This window comes from Leptinotarsa decemlineata, unplaced genomic scaffold (assembly GCF_025532065.1).
Source record: "Leptinotarsa decemlineata unplaced genomic scaffold, Ldec_3_MD MMD2_tig00002082_RagTag_RagTag, whole genome shotgun sequence".
Classification (NCBI taxonomy): Eukaryota; Metazoa; Arthropoda; class Insecta; order Coleoptera; family Chrysomelidae; genus Leptinotarsa; species Leptinotarsa decemlineata.
The window spans coordinates 9,107,358-9,128,778 of NW_027412573.1; the positions used below are offsets into that span (position 1 = coordinate 9,107,358).

General features: G+C 35.4%; 1 protein-coding gene and 1 long non-coding RNA gene across 3 annotated transcripts in view; both read right to left on the minus strand.

The window, feature by feature from the left end:
• Positions 1-21,421, minus strand: part of LOC111504542 (GTP-binding protein Di-Ras1) — a 100,474-nt gene that overhangs the window by 23,264 nt on the left and 55,789 nt on the right. The window lies entirely within an intron of this gene.
• Positions 3,554-9,754, minus strand: LOC141482923 (uncharacterized). The gene is made up of 2 exons (XR_012465810.1): positions 9,402-9,754; positions 3,554-4,375 (listed from the first exon to the last, which is right to left on the minus strand). It is a non-coding gene; the product is annotated as an uncharacterized lncRNA (long non-coding RNA).

Sequence of the window (21,421 nt, forward strand, 5' to 3'; positions counted from 1 at the left end):
ATTTTGCAGTTGTTGTTTGTTTTTCTTGTTCAGTATTACTTTCAGACGATAGGCTGAAAGTTCTAGCAATGTCTCATTTGACTGAACGTCAAAGAGTAGAAGTGTTAATACTACTAGGATATGGGGACAAAACTAGAACCCAGAAGAATGTAAGTAAAATGTTCAATAATAAATATCCTGATCATCACATTTCCCAATCTACCGTTAGTAGAATAGAAAAGAAATTTCGTGAATTTGGGACTGTCAAAGATATTTCAAAACCAGGCAGGAGTGTATTGATTGACGATGGCAAGAAATTCGATATTTTGGTAGACATCGAGGAGAATCCACATAAACCTACCAGACAACTTGCCGCCGATTACGACATAAGTCAAAGTTCGATTTTGCGTGTTTGTATCACCCTTATAAAGTACAGTTGGTACACGAACTCAACGAAGACGAGCCAGATCGCAGAACTGAGTTTTGCAAAATAATGGAAGCCAGGTGACTGCGGGATCCTTCGTTTAAGAAAAATATATTGTTGTCCGACGAGTCAACTTTTTTTTTCAAATGGAACCGTCAATAGACAGAACTGTCGATATTGGAGCCGAGAAAATCCCCATTGGATGATGGAGGCTCACACTCAATATCCCAGAAAAGTAAGTGTTGGGGCAGGGATTATAAATAATTGCATGGTTGGACTATATTTTTTCAACGAAATATTAACCGGTGAACGTTACTTGGAATTTTTGACTAATTTTTTAGTTCCAACGCTGAAAAGATTTTTTCCAGATAATGATAATCCGAACCAAATAGATATGAGTATCTGGTATCATCAAGATAATGCTCCACCACATTTTGCAGCTGACCTTCATGCATATCTGAATGAAGTTTTTCCAAACAGATGGATTGGTAGACGAGGTGCCATAGAGTGGCCAGCCCGTTCTCCCGACATGACACCGCTTGACTACTTTTTGTGGGGTTACCTAAAATCTAAAGTAAACGTCAATAGACCAAACAATATTGAAGTTTGCAAATCAGAATTAGAGAAGAAATAGAACGTATCACTCCCGAAACCATTCAAGATGTTGTTGATAACTTTCAGCAACGCCTTTATTGTTGTCAAAAAACAAATGGCTGTCAGTTTGAACATTTGATCAGAAGACTTCCATTTGTTGCACATTGATTGCTACCGATTTAATCAGATAACAGATATCAGATATCAAAATTTATTCAATTGTTTTTTTTGACGCATGCACGAAATTGGCTGTACAGAAAATTGAATACCCTTCAAAATGAGGTATCACTTGACCCCCTTTTTCATTTAAAAAAAATGGAGGGGGTGGCTATCACGTTGAGGAGGGTGAAGGAAGGGGTTTTTTTATGTCACACAGTGTCTTTTCGAATATATAATTCGACGTGTTTCAGGGTTTTTCTTGAAAATGGCTAATAACGTAGAAAATTAATTTATCTGTTACATATGGTGCTCACTGTTGAAGAATTGTAGTCAAGTGCGTAATATTAATTTCTACCAAGGAAGCTACGGTGTCAGCGAAAGGCTTCTAGAAATAAAAAAATGCATGTGAGAATTGATTAATTATCACCATGGATTGAAAAATTTTTTGTTATTCAGCAATACCATGAGTCCTTAGGATGAACTATTCCATCTAGTGCTGGATGCTTAATTGGTATCGCTGAAAAGTAATAAAGTTTTGAATATTATTCTGAGAAAATTCTCAGATAGATATTCTTAAAGATCATTCCCTGACCCTCCATAGGCCTCATCAATTATACTCATCTGCACCACAATACATTGCTGGACTGTTCTTACAGGACAAGTCTGTGTAAGTAGAGGCCATGACATCTCTATTTACGGAGACGACAGTTTGGTGTGATAGCTGCGGCATGGACACCATTACCTTCCCACCCTCTTAAATTATAAATACGGGTGAACATGGAGCTCGCCAGTCAGTGGTTGTGGAGACGTCGAAATATATTACCTTTGTCCTCACAGTCAACAAACACACCACTGATCACGTTTGTCGCGCTAGCGGACGAAACCTTTGGTACTATAAATTCAATTCCAACACGGCCCACCAGCCGCCATTTGGTTCAATCGAGACAATGGCCGTGAAATAAAATAAACTGGACGGCATCACCCAGCATTAGGAGAACGTACTCGTACTACTATGTCTCTACTTCCCCTAGTTTTTCATGACAATATCTGAAGGTTTCTCAATAGCTGATGATAAAGCTTCAATTGAGTTTTTTTTTCTGTGAATGCTGAGTTTTTATCTTTTTGTTCCTCAACGGTTATTGGTAATTGAGTAAAAACTGTTCTGTGTAGAGTTAGTAGAGTGGATTATACATGTTCACTATGTAATTTTTCATTTTGGCACCCTCTCGCGGAAACAATAATGCCATTAAGTACCTTCGGAAATGCTCCAAGATATCATACAACGAATCGAAACTAAGTTCAACTCATATGTCAGTTAATGGTGAATAGTTCAAGTATTCACTTTCTATTATTGTAGTTAGAAATTATTGAAACCATGTATGGTTTCCACATTTTTGGGCCCGCAAAATGTGAAATTTTGTTATCTTCTTATGATTTGTTCACAATATCTTTCAAATGAAGAGTTATAATTCGAAATGCGTTACAGTCATTCGTCCCGTAAGAGGGCGCCAAAATGAGCAGTTGCGTAGTCAGTAACATAGATGAATTCCTTATAGAATTACCTTTATAATAATGTGTCATTCTTTGTACTTTTCCTATTCAAATTTTAAGGGTGATGGTCACCAAAGGGGTGAGGAGAAACTATCAAAGCACAAATGTGTTGTAAAGATATTCGATCTGTTTGTTTTTTGTGTGGCACACTGTGAAGAGGACTAGACAACTATCCACCTGGGTTAAGAATTCATGTTTTGAGGTTTCAGTGAGTCTTCTTATTGGAAAAAGGGATCACTTAAGGTAGAGAGTGAAATTCCGAAGTTATATCCCCCGTGTTAGGGAATCATATGTGAAAAGGTAAGACCTTGTTAGTCCTTAGCTCGTATAACTTTCGACCTCTGAGGGTTGTCGTTCGTAGGGGTGCGATAGCTGGATAACGAAAAAAAAATATATTTTTTCAAACATTTGATGCGCACCAAATTGTTTGAGTTGAAACTTCTGCAGCATCTACCGTTTGCCAATGTTAAGAGTCGCAAATCAGAGAATATGATCCCATTAATCGACTAGTCAAAAACTTTCCAGCATTGACGTTGCTAGAGAGGCAAAGGTCGATTAACAGAAAAATCTATTTTGAACTAATATTTATATTTATTATTGGCATACAAATTATACATTTAGATGGAATTCAGTGTTCGTAGAGATACATTCTTTCTATGGTTGTCATAATGAATATATGACGATGATCTTCTTTGTTTTTGAGTTTCCAGATTTTTCGTCAACTGAAGAAAAAGAAGAAAACTGGTACTTCTCATATATATTTTCTATTTCAATACTCTTGATGAATATTTTTCAAATAAAAATGAGTCAAATCGATATGGGAAGTGGAAAGGAATAAAATATAAATGAAAAACACAAATTTATTAATCTTTCCATGCATACCAAAACAATATGGCAAAAATGTCTGAAAATTTGTATGTCAATACTACATGGGCTGAAAAATCTGGGGCCTAACACATAAATGGCGATAGTCTTATTGCAATCACCACTTTTTCAGTTAGTAATAATCTTCAAAAGGAAGCTGTTGAAATTTCATTATATTCTACTCATGAGTTTGTGAGTTAATGTGTTAAGAGTGACAAAACTTTTGTTATTTTCAAAACAATGGATCCTTAACGATCCTTTGGCCCAGGACTTTTCAGCTCAGAAAGGTGAAAAAGTAGGTATTTTAATAATTAACATCTGGTACCTATTGTTGAATTATTACTAAACTGAGTATACATATGTGTTAATCGAATAATAAAGTTTCTTTTTATTCACAACATGAAAAACACACCTCAACAAATTCTAGCAATTCAACGAGGCAGATGCAGCATCCTGAACAAATTTCACAAAATTGTTTGCACTGTGTATCTTCAGTCTCTTTGTTGGGAACATCAGGAGGTATCACTTCCGCAGAAAATGGCTGCGTTGCATACGGTTGGGACTGTTCGGTAGGATGTAGTGGAAAAGGGGAAAACTGGGGTTGAGATTGCACGGGTGGCATGGATGGATTTTCATTCAGATTTTGACCAGGAACTTTGGGAAAAAACGGTATTTGATCAGCCATTTCTCCAAGTCAAATAAGAGTGGATAATGTAATGAAAAGTTGGCTTCGAGACCTTTAGTGGTCGGTTGTACTGTTGGTGTTTCTGGACCTCACCAATGATCTGCAAATGGTTATATCTGCTGAAAAAAATATGGAACTTTTGGTCTCTAGTGCAAATATACAAAAAAAATAATTTTATGAGTAATTAATCAAACATGACTAAAGCTGGTAATTCTCATGTCAAACAAAGATTTTTTTAACAAAAAAATAGGTCAAAACATGTCAAAAATAATATTTCCAAACACGAAAAGAAAAATTCGCTCAGGTATCTCAAAGGTACTAAGTTTTCTCCTTTTCATAAAAGATGACGTATGCCCTTCCACTCACAGATGATTTTGGTGACACGTGTGAATCATTGTATTCGTGCTACGTGCCAGTGTAGCAGTATGGTGTGTAATGTCCGTTGTAAGTAGTCCCACTGTGCATAAAGATTATAACGACAAGGAGTCATATTGTCTGCTGCATACTTGCTCATATCCAATCCCATCTAGAGGAAATTCGATGACAACATTCAATTTGCCTCTGAATCTTTCCGTTAGAGAGAAATTTTTAAAATGAATTACTAAAAAACAGGAAAACTTATGGATTGATAGAGTATTTTTCTTCTTTTCTTGCAATTCGAACACTTCGGTTTCTCATGTCCATCCAAAGTTTTCTCTCTTGTGGAGGAATCCAAGCACTGTGAGAAACTCAATTGGCCAATTCTTTGTGATATGGGGAGTGATAAATCCCAGAAAAATTGAAGGTTACTGATGAGTGTCCACACTAGGTGCACTTCATTATGGATTTTAATTGGCCAACGAAATTGTCTACAATCTAAGGGGTTATTTATACTAAAATATATCAGCCATGACTCTCGTACTTTTTCGTCAATCTCCGTTAAGATCGGATTAGGCTTGTTATTAATTATTTTAACGTCATCATGTAAACTTTCTGAAAGATAACGAAGGAACTCCTGGGAGTTTTGATGCACATAACCCATGAATCGAGGGGCGAAACTCTGGATCTGATTTTTAAGAAGACTGTGTTGACTACTCTATCAGATGAGCCTTCTAACCACATTTCCTTGAACGCTTTGATTGAAGCACCATCTATACTATAAACACTTGTATTGATGTCTTTCATGTATTCATCTTTTTTGAAGCCCAAGGGTTTTGACTGTAGAATGTATCACAGGTATAATTTTGTTGCAGCTGTTGATGATACGTTGTATGTAAGTTATTATTTCTAAGTGAATGATTGGGCTATTTGGAATGAATATCAATGCTCTCTCAACTTTCAGTTATTAAATAATTTTTGTTTCGAATTTCGAATCCATGGAATCTCTTATTTCTGAACTTGATTCCTTAAAGATATAATTTAAATTTAGGTACGTACTGAGTTGTAGCTAATAACTCTATTTTCAACACGGCAAATTTTGACTTTATTTCTGAAATAAATCGTGGACCACATTGGATCATGTTCCATCTTTTGAGGTGTTTCTGAAGGAATACTCAAAATTCAAAAAACTTTTTTGTTTGTTTGTGAGGCAGGCAAGTTTTGAACTGAAAACTCTTACATAACTTCAAACCTCTAAGCGGGGTATTATTGAAATCGAAATTAAACAAGGCTTGCGATTCCCTATCATTGCTGATACACTTTCGAAAATCAATAAATTCGTCAAGAAGTTATAGGGATTTGAGATGTTAAAAATACATTTTCATGATTTTCTTTGGAATGGTTTGAAAGACATTTTCGGAACAGTTTGCTAACCAGAGAGTATACAAAGATTCAGAAACGCATATTCTAGTTTATGAATTATGGTAGAATGTTTAACTTATTCCTTGATATTTTTAAAACTTATATTCGAAAATGATGGAACCGATTGAACTTCATTTTCAAAAGAATGAATATGAAAAATAACTTCCTGGGCAACAGCATGCTGAAAGACATCTTTTTGAGAATATTGTTCCAGCACTTGATGAAAATATGAAGGCGAGTACGCTCACTGCGATGGGTGTGAGTGGTACTAGAAAAATATGAATTCCATTTAATTCAGTCAGCTCATGAACTAAACGACGTTTGGATGGTGTACTTAATTGTCAAAATTGACATTAGTGTGCGGGTAGCAATCATCAAGAAGAAGTGGCCTCCCCAGTCACCTGACTTGAGTTCATCAGAATGTTTGTGAAGATACAAGAAAAACTATGGGTATGGCACTCCACCTGACTCATTGGAAGAACTGTGAAGACGAATTAGTAATAATATATGTGATACCGTAAGTGTACCAGAATATACAACACTTCCGGAAAGCAGCGATATCAAATCAAACTGTACTTTATTGTCCAAGAATAATTTTTATTATTGACAAAGTGAGTAGATAACAATGAAGTGGATATCCACTGTGTCTAATACATATGAGAGAAAAAAAATATGAAAATATAAAAATATAAAATGTACAGAAGAATAATTATATATACATATATATATATATATATATATATATATATACATATATATACACACATATATACACATATATACACACATATACACACATATACACATACATACATATACACATACATACATGTACACATACATACATATACACACACATATGTATAAATAAAATGTCCACATAAAATGTCCATATAAATAAACACAAACATGACAAATAGAATGATGACATTCACTCACATATATTCGAAACTAATTACAAAACAATATCTAGACATGAAGTTGATACCTATATCTTTATGCAAATATAAATGATTAAAAATGGTCATTGTAATATTCCTGCAGGTCATAATACGCTTTTGAAATGAGAAATACTTTTATCTCCTTCCTGTATTTTTTTTTATTTCCGATTGCTTTAAAATGTTCAGGCAAATGATTGTATATTTTTTTGCTTTCGTATATTATTGAATTTTCAATTTGAGTCGACCTAGGTATTGGCAGGGAGATATGGCAGTTATTTCTGGTGTGCCTGGGATTTAATGGGTTATCATTCGATAAATGTCGGTTGTGAATCAAGCATACAGTCTCCATAATGAAAAGGCATGTAAGCGTAAGAATTTGATGCTTGATGAATAGTGGTCTACAGTGATCCCTTGCTTTGGCCTTGTACAAATAACGGATTGCTCTCTTTTGTAGAATGAACACTGAATTCCATAAGGTTTTTCTACAAAAATCCGTAGTCCGTATCTAATATGGGATTCTATGAGTGAAAAATATGTGTTTCTGCCAATAACTGTACCAAGCTCGTTTGTCTCTACTCTAATAGCATAACAGCCCGATGCTAGTCTTTTTTTCAAGGACGTTATATGTTCCTCAAACCCTAACTTTCTGTCAATGTGTATACCCAGGAATTTAGTGCTCGTTTTGTTTTCTACTTGATGTGTTCCTAAGAACAAGTTTTCGAATTCGAATTTGAAGGTAATTATATTAGTTTTTTCCACATTGAAACAAAGATTATTTGAGTTACACCAAGATTCGATTTCGCTGAGTTCATTGGAAATAACTGTTTTTAGAACATCCACATTTTTTCCATGCCATAGGATAGTGGTATCGTCCGCAAATAATGTGAATCTTCCTGTGATTGGTAAATATGTTAGATCATTAAGGTATAATAGAAACAATATTGGTCCGAGTACCGATCCCTGAGGAACTCCTGATTTGACAGGAGAATAATCCGAACACTTTCCGGAAATTTTCACAATTTGTTTCCTGTCACTAAGATATGATTCAAACCATTTGTAGACAATACCCCTGAATCCATAATGATGCAGTTTACTCAGCAGTACTCTGTGATTCATGCAATCAAATGCTTTTGAAAAATCACAGAATACCGCTGCAACTACCTCGCCGTGATTCAGGCTGAGATAGACATTTTCAAGAAAAGAAAATATAGCGTCAGTAGTGCTTTTCGAATTTTGAAAACCGAATTGACATTGCGACAATATGTTATATTTCTGTAAGAACTTCATCATTCTCTGTTTAACGAGTTTTTCTATGATCTTCGATAGTGTAGACAAAAAGGAAATTGGACGGTAATTTGATGGATCGTCATTTGCACCACCTTTGTGAAGTGGGATTACTAATGCTTCTTTCAAAAAGGATGGAAAAATCCCCAATTCGAAGGACTTATTTATACATTCTGCCAGGATATGTAGTGCAGTATCAGGTAAACTTTCGAATATATTCATGGAGATTTCATCTATTCCTCCCGATTTCTTAGTTTTTAATTGTTTGAATGTTTCTCTCAGTTCGTGAATATCAGTTGGCCCCATGAAAAAGTTATATGGAAGTTCATTTTGAAGGTAATTTAAAGGATCAGTATGATTATCCAAGTTTACGGTGATTTTTTCAGCTATTGTGCAGTAATAATTGTTGAGAAAATCTGGGTCAATATTAATAGAAGGTGATAAAGAATTATTTTTCCCCTCAAGTCATTTACTATTTCCCAGTGTTCTCTTGGTGTGTTTCGGCTTTTTTCGAATCTGGATTTATAGTATTTTTCTTTAGCGCTTTTGATAACATCTCTATATGTTCTTCTATACTTGTTGAAATATGTCGAGAGAAATTCACTATTATTATATTTCCTGAACATATGCAATGCTCTCAAGTTTTTGGCTGATATTCGGATACCGTTGGTAATCCAAGGTTTTTTGCATGATTTTTTTAATTTTCGCATCGGGAAACTGTCATTGAAAAGCTGAATCAATTGTCTATGAAACATCGATAGAGCTTCAGTCGGATTAGGATTAGATAGTGGATTGCAAACATTTTTTAATGAGGTCTCATTTGATTTCCATTCACATTTGGGAAAATTGAGGGATAACACTGTTTTGAGTTTGAAGGTTTCAAACCAGTTTTTTGGTCATGATGTGTTCCCTTTGTGAACAATGGACGTAATTTGAATTCGTTATGCAAATATTTCACCTGGCAGTCATACTTTGTGGTTAATTTGCGATAGTACACCCTGTATGTGAAGTTCTCAGAGACTGCATCGATATCAAGTTCAATAACCTCCAGGAATAGTATCAAGGCCGTTCTTCCGCAAAATAACAAATATATTAACATTTGAAGGTTTGATATCTGAACAAACAAATGATTGTTACTCACCAAAAGCATAGGTACGTTGATACTTCTTGAAAATATACACTCTCTGTAAGTAGGTAACTACTAATTTTTTTTTCATGTAACAATTAATTAGAATTTAGTAAATATTAATATTTAGTAAACACTCGATGGTGTACACACTCGACTTAGGTCGAAACGAAAAACAAATTCAGTAATTAAGGAATGCAAGAAGTAGCCTAGGGCTCCAACGCTGTCGAGAGTTATTTGTGGGAAACACGTTTGACGGATTATCGCAGTGTTGCCAATGATGAACTATGAGAGTTGAACTGACTTGAATTTCGAATACTTCAGAATTTAGTACCATAATCTATGCATAAAGTAAACCGCATATTCACTTTTATATCATAGTTTCCATTATCAGTGAAATTCATCAGCATGTAATTTCACAGACAGTAATTTTATAATTGAATTTATAATTCACGTGAAATGTAAGTGAAATTAACATAATGAGTACCACAATCCAGACGTCATCTGAAGTACAGAACATATTCGTGTTCAGAGACTACATACTACATATTCACGAACTGTGTTGAATGACAACCCTCCCTTCAGGTTTTCGTCTAAAAAATGCCTAAGAGTACGCGAAGTATATCATGAATTATATCGTGAGTCTCTATGAAGTTTGAGTTGAATTTCACGGATTACCCAAACGTTACTGGCGTTGGAGTATTACCTCCTTTATACCTACATAAGCAACAACTTTCTCGAAAATCAAGAAATCACCCGCACATTGGCAACATTGATGTGTCGTCTTATCTCCCAACAAGATAAATAACATACCTACCATCAAAACGTTCGGTTTTGAGAGAGGTAGCAAACAGGATACCTAGAGGAAGCAGTATGTCTACGGAAATGTGTGGCCGTGAAATAATATTTCATTGATACTAGAAAATAATATTGATAATATACAGTGCGTCAATAGAGTAATGCGTTGTTAATTGAAGGCGGGATGCCATGAGTTTAGTATTTCTTTGGAATTATAGCACACACTTTGTTGAGGTAGGTATGTTCTACAGTTACGAGAGAGTCGCACACTTCAAACATAAGGCTGGTGTCGCCAGCAATGAGGTATCCATTGGTGAGGCGAGTGTGGCCTATTCGCAGGCAAGATACTATGACCTGAGTTTTCCTACTTGTCGGGAGATGTTTCCATGGAAGTACACTTGTTTTTACTTTGGGAAGTTGACTGCAAGACCCATTCCATTGATCTTGTCATAATTCAGTGAGGATTTTTTATAGTACGGTTTCATATCTATATGGACAACATAGTTTTCTGGCTTCTGGCTTCTTTGGCTAATCTGTCAGCCTTTTCGTTTCCTTTTATACCAACGTGAGAAAGGACCCATATGAATTTTGTGACTACTCTTTTTCCATAGAGTATATTGTGTCAGTTCTTTTATATGACGAATGATGGGATGGTTGGAGTATAATTGGTTGATTGCTTCTCAGGGCACGTAAAGAATCTGACATAATCAAAAATTTCATTGAGCTGTTCTTCTCTATGTACTGCATTGCTTTCCATATGGCGTAAAGTTTCCCAGTGAACACTGAGCTCTCTAGGGAAAGTTAAAGTGGTGAATTAAATTGAAGACTGGTGAAAGCAGCTCCTACGTTGTCTTAAGATTTGGATGCGTTCGTGTAGATTGTGTCAAACTCCTTGTATTTCGTATGAATTATTTCATATAAATTACATTTGATGACTTCGTAGTTAATGTCTCTCTTTTTGAACTGATTAAGGTTTGTATCAATGAGAATTTTTGGGGTAGTCAATGGAGTGGGATAAGGGATATTCGGGTCGGAGAAGGTTTTTGGTTGATGGAGGTTCAAATTATGTAGATACTGATTTTGTGTCTCGTAAAAAGGAAGGTCAGCTCTTTCCTTTTTAGCATATTATGTTGACGAAAACCTATGGGCAATCACATTATGGTATACTAGGTTTTCAGGGTTTGCTGTAATGGAAGCAGCATAGGTGAGGGTTAAAAACCGGCTTCGGGTTGCTAAATATGATTCGCCTGATTCCCATTGTAAGCTATATATACCAGAGAGTACCTTTTAAAGAATAGTCTGGAAATGTAGAATAGTCGAACTAAGGTATCTGTATTGTTTAGTGCTGCTTTTACAGGAAATTATCATGAACTGCCTCTCCATTAAGGCGACCACTAACTATATTACAAAGTGAGCTTAGTGATTTACCTATAAGAGTTTTTGCCACAACGACTTGAGAAGTGGGGTTTAACGTAATGAACTCTGAAAGAATTGTAATTTGTTACAGATACCGTTATGCAGAGACCGCATGTACGGGACATGTAGCCTATTATTATTGAATATTACAGGAGTTTTTTCCCAACACCAAACCGTTATTTCAACACCTCGACACGTGTTTTGATCACCAAGTGATCATCTTCAAGAAGAAGATCTTCTTCTTGAAGATTAACTACGATGTCTAACAGGCCTTCTTACAGGTCACTGTCATTTGAATCATATGCAGAGACTGGGACTGTCGGAAGACAGTGTGTGTCGCAACTATTTAGAAAATGATGAAACAGCAGAGCATATACTTTGTGCCTGCCCCGCTGGGGACTGAATCAGGTTTTTAGAGTTCGGCAGACCCGTCCTCTTACCGTCAGACCTGAAAGACCACTAACAATACAAACTAATCGGCTTCGTTAAGAATCTGGGTTTATTTGGTTGAGTGTGAATAGGTGTGAGCCACAATAAACCTTTGCGGGTTGCGGTAGAATGTCGAATATATCCACTCACTTCAGACCTAACCTAACCTAACCTAACCTAACCTAACCTAACCTAACCTAACTCTCAACGACATCATAAGCTGTGAAGAGGCAAACAATTTGGAAAAAAAGGAAAAGCATCATTGTATAGAATACAAAATTCGCTATCGATCAGTATAATATACTGCGACTCAGTAGAATAAATATCCATTGAGATATGAAGCTGAAGAACACATGACATTAAAACAAGACTTTTGAAACAATCCAAAATTTCAGGTCTTTCCAATTTTCTAAGGGTTTCATTCATACACCTTTAATAAAATAATGCTCTTCTGGGTTATTAAAATCAAGATGAAGAACAATGCACTTTTGTTCATTCAGATTCAAACAGCACTATATTGGCACCATATTCTACATGCTGACGGTCATTGCTCATTGTGATTTTATCCTCAACAAAAAATGACTTTTTTTTTTCAAATTTTGCAATATTCATGCCCACATTGACTGGTTAACATTTTTCTGATACTGACGATCGATTGAATTTCAGTTTCTTACATAAGTAAATCAAAATAGCCAAAGCCTCTGTAGATAATAACATTATCCTGAGGTGGATTAAAGGTCACGACTGGAGTAAAGGTAATCGCATTGCCGACTCTTTGGCCAAGGAAGCGGCTGGAATAGGAATTTTAGAACCCAGTGGCACCTACGGCTGTTGATTTCGACAATTGTGGAACTAGCCAAACGTTACACCCATGCTCAATCCCTAAAGAGATCGGATGAAATCACAGGATGCAATCTTGTCAGGATCAACCTAGGCGACCCTGGGAAGCTGGCGCCAAAGAAATATCTGGCGATAACCAGGAAAAATCTACGCTTAACAGTAGGATTTCTGACTGGTTACTGTCAACTAAGAAAATACTTCCATAATATGAGGCTATTGACACACCTCTATGCAGGATGTGTGAACAGGAAGATGAAACTGACAGGCATGTCCTATGCGAGTGTCCGGAGTTATCGTCAATATGAGAGTGTGTGTTCTGCGAAGGATATGTCTCCCAGTTACCTTTCCACCTTCCTGGAAAGGGCAGGATGGACGATGACCTAGATCAGGGGTATCCAAACTTTGAATCCTTCGAACCGTAATGGTCGAAGACCATAGTCGCAAAGTGCGTGACCTAAGCAAACTTACGCTTTTTTTGCATTTCAATTATTATTGTGTATTGTGACACATCTAGTGGCGAGTAGTGGCACTATGTACGATCTTTTTCAGCTACCCGCTAGGTGGCATTTGGCGTAATTAAATATTTGGAATTACCGCGTTGGTTCGAGAAAGTTCTGGTTCTAGCTAGTGTATTCTGATCACCTCGAGATGGCAGTAATAACTGCATATAAAAAGGCTAGCGGCGCAACTGCGAGTTAGTCTGCGTAGGAAAGGCGAAGGAGGCGAAACTGTCTATTGTGAAATAAAGTAACACCTGTCAATAAAAGTATTTTGATTTGACTTATTGTTTTTATGTGTGATTTGTTAGTATGGAAAAGAAGCGAAAAATCGACAGTGAATGCAGTAATAAGGCGTTATGTTTAATTTGTAATGAAACTATAGCTGTTCTCGAAGACTATAACATTGAACGACACTATGAATCGAAACATCTTCAAAGTTACTCCAAGTATACAGGAAGTTTGCGGAAGGAAAAATTTGTAGCTTTGAAACGCGGACTCAAATCGCAGCAATCTTTGTTTACCAAAGCGAATACTGAACAAGAGTCTGCAACTCGCGCCAGCTTTCGTGTGGCTCTTGAAATCGAAAAACGTTGCAAACCATTCACCGATGGAGAAATGATAAAAGAATTCTTGATTGCAGTAGCCGAAAAAATATGCCCCGTGGCTCGGAGGGTGCAAGACCTCGCAGAAAATATATCATCTCAACTGTCTGACAAAAATGGACATCATGAGTGGTTTTCTCTAGCATTGGATGAGTCAACGGATGTGTCAGATACTGCTAAGGTGTTGATTTTCATTCGCGGAGTAGATAAAAGCTATGAAGTGTATGAAAAACTTCTTGATATTGATAGTATTCCCGGCACGACAACTGGGGCAAACATTTTTAAGGGAGTTGAAAATGCCATTAATAAAAATAACCTTTGATGGAGAAATTTGATATCTATAACCACTGATGGATGCAAAAATATGTATGGTGAAAATAAAGGAGTGGTTGCACTTGTGTCAAAGGCTGTAGAAAATGATGGTGGTTCAAAACCATTAGTCTTACATTGTATCATTCATCAACAGTCCTTGTGCGGAAAATGTTTGGATATGTCTGAAGTTCTAAAACCAGTCATATCAGTTGTTAACTTCATCAGATCCACTGGGCTGAATCACCGAGAATTCCGCGAGTTTATTCAACAGATTGGAGAAAATGATTCACCATATCATACTGCCGTACGCTGGCTTAGTTGCGGAAAAGTCCTCAAGCGCTTTTTTGAACTTCGAAATTTTTTTAAATGAGAAGCAGCGCCCTTTTGCCGATTTAGAAAATAGTGAATGGATGTGGAAGTTAGCCTTCTATGTCGATTTGACAAATCATATGAATGAATTGAATTTGAGATTGCAAGGAGAAAATCAGCTTCTCCCTGATTTATACACCAATATCAAATCCTTCAGGCAGAAAATAATACTATTTCAATCGCAATTACGCAAAAAATATTTCACACATTTTGAAACATGTTAAATATTCAGCCACGCTATAGAGACTGAATTTCCCGTCAATTTTGCAATCGAAACTTTTAGTGCTTTGAAGATAAATTTTGATACTCGTATTTCAGATTTTGATGTCATTGCAAATGATATTACCTAAGCTTTTTCAAAATCCTTTTGATTCTGACATTGAAACCCTGGCTCCGGAAGTCCAAATGGAAATTATTGATTTACGGTGCAGTGATATGCTTAAGAACAAATAAAATTCATCTTTGTTGGAATTTTATAAGAGTCTTCCACTGGAACAATTTGATAATTTGCATAAATTTGCTCGTGGGTTGTTTGCTGTTTTTGGTACTACTTACTTGTGTGAGAAAACGTTTTCTAAGATGAAGTACACAAATAATGTTTACAGATCTCAATTACCCGATGAGCATCTTAAATTTCTTTTGATAATTGGTACAAGTAAAATTGATCCACAAATACAAAGTATTTTCGGTGGAAAATCACCATTACATAAATCTCATTAGTGTTTTTGTTTTACTGTGATTCATTTTAATTATTTGTTAGTTATTAAAATGCTTGAACTTAGATACTTAAGTTAAGTTTTCTTTGTCATCATTTCTGTCGTTAAGTTTTACCTTGCAAGTAAATAAAACCGAGTAATTATCATTCTGTGTTTTCTTCTTCAACTTATCACAGCAATAGTAACAACAATTAGGTAATCATTGGCTGTCGCGGGCCAGATTGATGACAGTAAATCATTGGCTGTCACGAGCTGGATTGATGACACTGGCGGGCCGGATTTGGCCCGCGGGCCATAGTTTGCAGACCCCTGACCTAGATGGACAACTCCTCGGGAGGATGTACAATGAGTCACATGTGGCCTAAGTGCTGTGGGTCTACACTTACCCTCTCTACTCTGCAGATACAGAAGTAGATCAAAATATGAGTATTTCTCATTAGATACTATTCACATTTCTGAAACTATAGTGTTGACTTTTGTCAACAGTGAATTGATATGTAATATGTATGTATTTATCCACTACGTTATTCTACAGTTAACTCAAATATTACTGAACCCAGAATTCGACTCATCATATTTAACGTTTTCAACCAACGTGATCTCCCAAAAATTATTGAATTTGTTGTTTGGATATAGTTCGAAAATGGTTGTGTCAAATTCCAAATGCTGTGAATTTTCTGAAATTCATTCGCAAATGTTATTTCTGACTAAAGCAATAACATCAAACTCTTCATTTCGATAGTATCCAAATTTCTAACTGATGCATTCACCAATTCACTTCAGAGGAAATCAAATTTTATTTTGGCATATAAGCTTGATGTCTGGTTCAGATTTTATTTTCAATTGAATCTGCACATTTTGGTACTAAAAAACCTCTCTTATTGCCGGAAACTCTCCAATCCGATAGTGAAATCTTTTATAGGAAGCAGTTTTCACATGTGAAGGCAATAAAATGATACGGAAACATCGATTTAGATTTGCGTTTCTGTTTACCGAACATCTTGAGCTGATTTGGCGTGAATCCTTGGAAGTCAGATCTAAAATCGATTTATAAAAATGAATACAGCTTTTGGATTCAGAAATATGAGTTGACCAAAAAAAAATTGTTGTAAATGGAAGTAGATTTGTTGTCCAAAATATACTTTAAATTAAATACATGTGTAAGATGGTTACTTGGAGAAGGACAATTTATTTCAAAATATTCTATTGTAGATTTCAGATTGAAAAGTAATTAGAAATACTTCGGTTTTGTTTTGATTAATCAACATTTTCACATGTGAAAGTAGTCTGAATAATTTGTAGAGATACACACTTTTTTAGCATTTACCTACACGTTTTTCTGCATGCAATTTTTTGACCACTTTTTGAAAATTGTACCACTTTTTAACCAATTCAAAATTTGTTATTATTCATAATTCTCTCTTCCAAACATTTCATTCATAGTGTATCATTATTCGATTTGTGTTCTTTCCCAAAATCCAAATAGGGCTATTGATATTGCGTCACATGAGATGCAAACAATTGTAAAAATTCCATGATAATGATTATGAAATTTTCACAATAAATTTCATTTAAAATTCACTACACGGCTTCATCAGTTTCATTCATGTTATATCTCACTTTGAAAATAAAAGTTTTTAAAAAATATTTATTCTGAAGAAAGGGATGTGTTTTCTAGAGTTACAGTACACAAAATATGATTGTAAATATAAACATTACTTGAACGTAATTGTATTGCAACTATAACTGCAACAATAGATTAAAAAGCGGACAAATCAATTTGCAGGTAGTGGTTCCACTAGTTAATTACCGAAAAATCTATTAGGATAATCATCATTCAACAAAGTCCACATCGGACCAAAACACTTTAGGTATATAAACAGTTAACCCTTATCTTTAGATTCAGTATCAATTTGCTTCACCTGAAGATGCTAACCTTATTAGCGAAACGCGCGTCGAGTGAAAAAATATCAGTTTGGTGTTAGGGTAATTCATCTCTAGGAAAAGTTTTCAACTTTTACACCACAGGTTCCAATCTCATCGTTTAAACCGATTTTTGTGAAAATTTTAGTGTTTTTGGGTACTTTCATCAATATGGCTTTCTAGAGACCTTTTGAAACAAATGATAACATTACGTGTGAGAAATCTGTGTCAATCGACAGGGATCCGGAATTCAAAAATAAGGACTTACATGTTCAAGTTCAGCGAGTAATTTTAAATATTCATGAATGCTTTAAGAAGGAAAACTGTCACACTTCACAGAATGCTATTGTGAATAGAATATGAGAGGTAACGAAACTATCTCGTTCGATAGTTCTTCGAGTCATTAAAATAGGGGATGTCATTGACCATGCAATGAAACGAAAACAAAGAAATAAAAAATTCGCAAACGTTGATGGTGCTACAAAAGATGTGATTCGGCGAACAAGTTATGGTATATACCAAAAAAATGAAGTACCAACCTTGGAAATGATTTGGTATAAATTACTCGACTATCCCGATTACAATTACACATCTTTAGAAACTCTACGAGGTGTCTTGTGGTTTCAAATATAAAAAAATGAACAATCGGATGGTCATAACGGAATCGACACGCATTGTTCAACTCCGATAAGAATATTTGAATATTTTGAATATATGTTTGACGAGAATTCGGTGTGATTATTTGTGTTTTCATTGTATTTTAGAGTTTTCGACTCGAAAATCAACTACCTTAAATTTCGAAGTTTTTCATAATTACCCATGGTGGAAAAATTCAGTTGAGATATCTTTTTCATGGGGTGATCAATTGCTATGATTGTAAGAATAAGTAACTGAAAAACTACCACTGAAAAATAATATGCCGACGCCTATGTCGAGGCGGGAATTCCTTCTCTGTGCTGTTCCATTTGGTATCGGAAATACTATCAGGAAACTGAACTTCATTGCATGAACGACATTGTGAGTAGAAAAAAATGTGAGTTATACTGAAATGATATATGTTATATCGGTCAATAAAAAACATATAACATATAACTAGAAGCGCTGCTAGAAGCGCTACGACTACTTTCATATTCTAGACAATATTTGTGAAACTGTGATTTTATAAAGAAAAACAGAGTTTGAGCGGGTGCGCCGTAAAATATTGAATAACTAGGTGAAAATTGACAAACGAGGGTGAAGCGTGATGATGGTATCGAATGTCGCGAAGATTCTCGAGAAAACAAGATTCACATGTGGCAATTCCATGCTTGAATTCCTTCATTCGTATCCGGAAAAAGAATTTCAGGAGGAAAATTGGTGTCTTATAAAAGTCGACCGATTTTTACTAACGATGCCTAATTTTGTTAGATATTTCCGGATGAATATGTGAGGATTTCTGAAATCATATTACCGGAATGAATTTCATTATATTATAATTGATATAAATAGTCTGTATTTTCCAATTACACTTCTTGAATGTTTTCTGTTGAAAAATCTGTTGAAAATAAAATTATAACTTTTCCAAAATCTATAATGAACCTTTCCGGGAAGAGACAGTATTTAGAGTTTGAAGACCCTAGACAATTTTGTAAACACTGTGACAGAGCATAGACCCAATTATTATTCATTTCTTGAGTGAAAATTCTTCAAAACTATAATCTATGAATACTTCAACCCGTTACTTGATGAAAGTTGATAACGCTATCCATCATAATAATTAATGTAATTTTCACAATAAATTTTATTTAAAACGCGTTTTGCTACGCGGTAACTTCATCAGTTACTGGTACATCAATCTATACCACAATGTATTTCATATCCAGGTTGAGTTGAAAAACAGCCTTAGCTGATACTCCGCCTATTAACATTTATACTGAAAGTTGTTTTCTTTTTCCTCTTTTTGTTTATTCCAATTGTTCTTTTATGGTGAATAAGGACGTATTATAATTTTTTTTACCGTACCATCCTGGCAAGCCATGATGAACCCCTCAGTTTCCGACTTTAGCCCACTCGACCTGAGGAAAGCGAAAGTCAGGCGCTTTGATGAGCCAAGGTCTTCAATGTTATTGAAAAAGACCCCATGGATTGGCTCATCCTTGTGTTTCCGCAGAAATGAGGGGATTTCTGCGGCTTTTATATGAGTTTCTTGCTGAATGGGTTCCATTATTATTATTATTACCATTATTATTTTATAACAGTAGGTAATGACAAAAAATATGAGATAAATGATAGAATCATGTAAAATAGGTAGATTTGGAAAAAACAATTAAAAATATCACTTCTACGAAAACAAGGTAAAATTATGGAAAAACAGGTAGGTAGATTTTGAAAGAACAATCAATACAATATAACTTTTAGGAAAACAGGTAATATGTAAATATGGTAATTATTGACATTTAATGAAAACAAGTTCAATAATGGTGAATGAATAACTTCTTGTTGGTCTTTTGAAATTATAGTTATTTATTATACAAGGGAAAAAAGTATTAGATTTCAGCTCGAGAGCTAAATCTGATATTTTTCCCGTGTATAATACAAAATTTTTTTCTGTGACGGGAAAAACGACTATTTAATATTGAAAAAACATAGGTATTATTACAATATATTAAAGTCATAAAATTATCGATGTGAAATTTGAATTTATAATATATATTTCGTTTACCACGAAGGCAAAAATGCCAATATTGGACACTACGTGACCGATGCCTTCCAAATCGGCTACAATTGCTGGATTAGGTACGATGATTCTTCGGTCAAGACTGTGCAAAAAGAAGACGTATTGAAACCCCAGGGAACGCGAGTTTCTTATTTGCTGTTCTACAGGAAAAGCGATATGATCCTATCTAAATAAGGTTGCTACTTTAACATAGAGTTCAGCGTCTGGAATCTTACGGAATTTCTCTTTTTAGTTTTTATTGAATTTGATATTTTTTTTTGTTTTAATGAATTATTTTATTCTCTCATTAGAAATAGGTATTGTTCAATTTTTAATGATACATGTATTTCATTTATTTAAATGAAGAATTACATCTCATTTAATTCCAAAAAAAAAGGAAAAAAAAATATAAACAGGTAGGCTGTTATACTTATAGCGTTGCTAGGAAACTAATATCTGTCAATTTAATTCTGTGATTTTATTTGATTTGACTCCACCGGAGTGAGTAGAAGCAGCGAAAAAAGCATCACAAAAATTATTGCCAGCTATATTCCGGAAAATGTATGAAACCGCGTTTTCAAGATTAATGGAATGGAAGATGAAAAAGACATGCAGTTCTTTCTCGGAGACGGTGTTATTGGCTTATTTTTCGGAACTGGCAAAACAACAAAAGCCATCAACAGTGTGGTCGAATTATTTAATGACAAAAAGTATGTTACAATCCAATAATAACGTAGACGTTTTAAAATATTTCAAACTAATTACATTTCTGAAACAAAATGGGAAAGGTTACACGCCCAAAAAAGCTGCGATATTTACGAGTACACATATTAGTGATTTTTCAACTAATGCTCCCGATGAAGAACACAGAGTCAGATGCTACAAATGCAATACACATATATACAGGCTCAAAAACCAAAGAAGGCTCAGGATGTGGAGTGTACTCCAGATCACTAAGCCCGAGGATTAAGTGGGGAATGGGAAAAAATACCAGCGTGGTCCAAACAGAACTTGCTGGTTTCTCAATCGCCACAAAAGAAATGACCAGGAAAGGAATTTCTGGCAAAAACAAAACAATCTGCACTGACAGCAGTCAAGCCCCATTAGCCTTGAACAGACAACGTATTACCTCAGGGCCAATACTAGAGTGTCACCAAGATTTAGCCAAAGCCTCGGCAGATAATAACATCATCCTGAGGTGGGTTGAAGGGCACGACAGGAATAAAGGTAATCGCATTGCCGACTCTTTAGCCAAGGAAGCGGCTGGACTAAGAATCTTAGGACCCAGTGGCACCTACGGCCTGATGACTTCGACAATTGCAGCACTAGCCAAATGTTACACCCATGCTCAATCCCTAAAGAAGTGGGATGGAATCAAAGGATGCAATCTTGCCAGGATCACCCTGGGCGATCCTGGGAAGCTGACGCCCAAGAA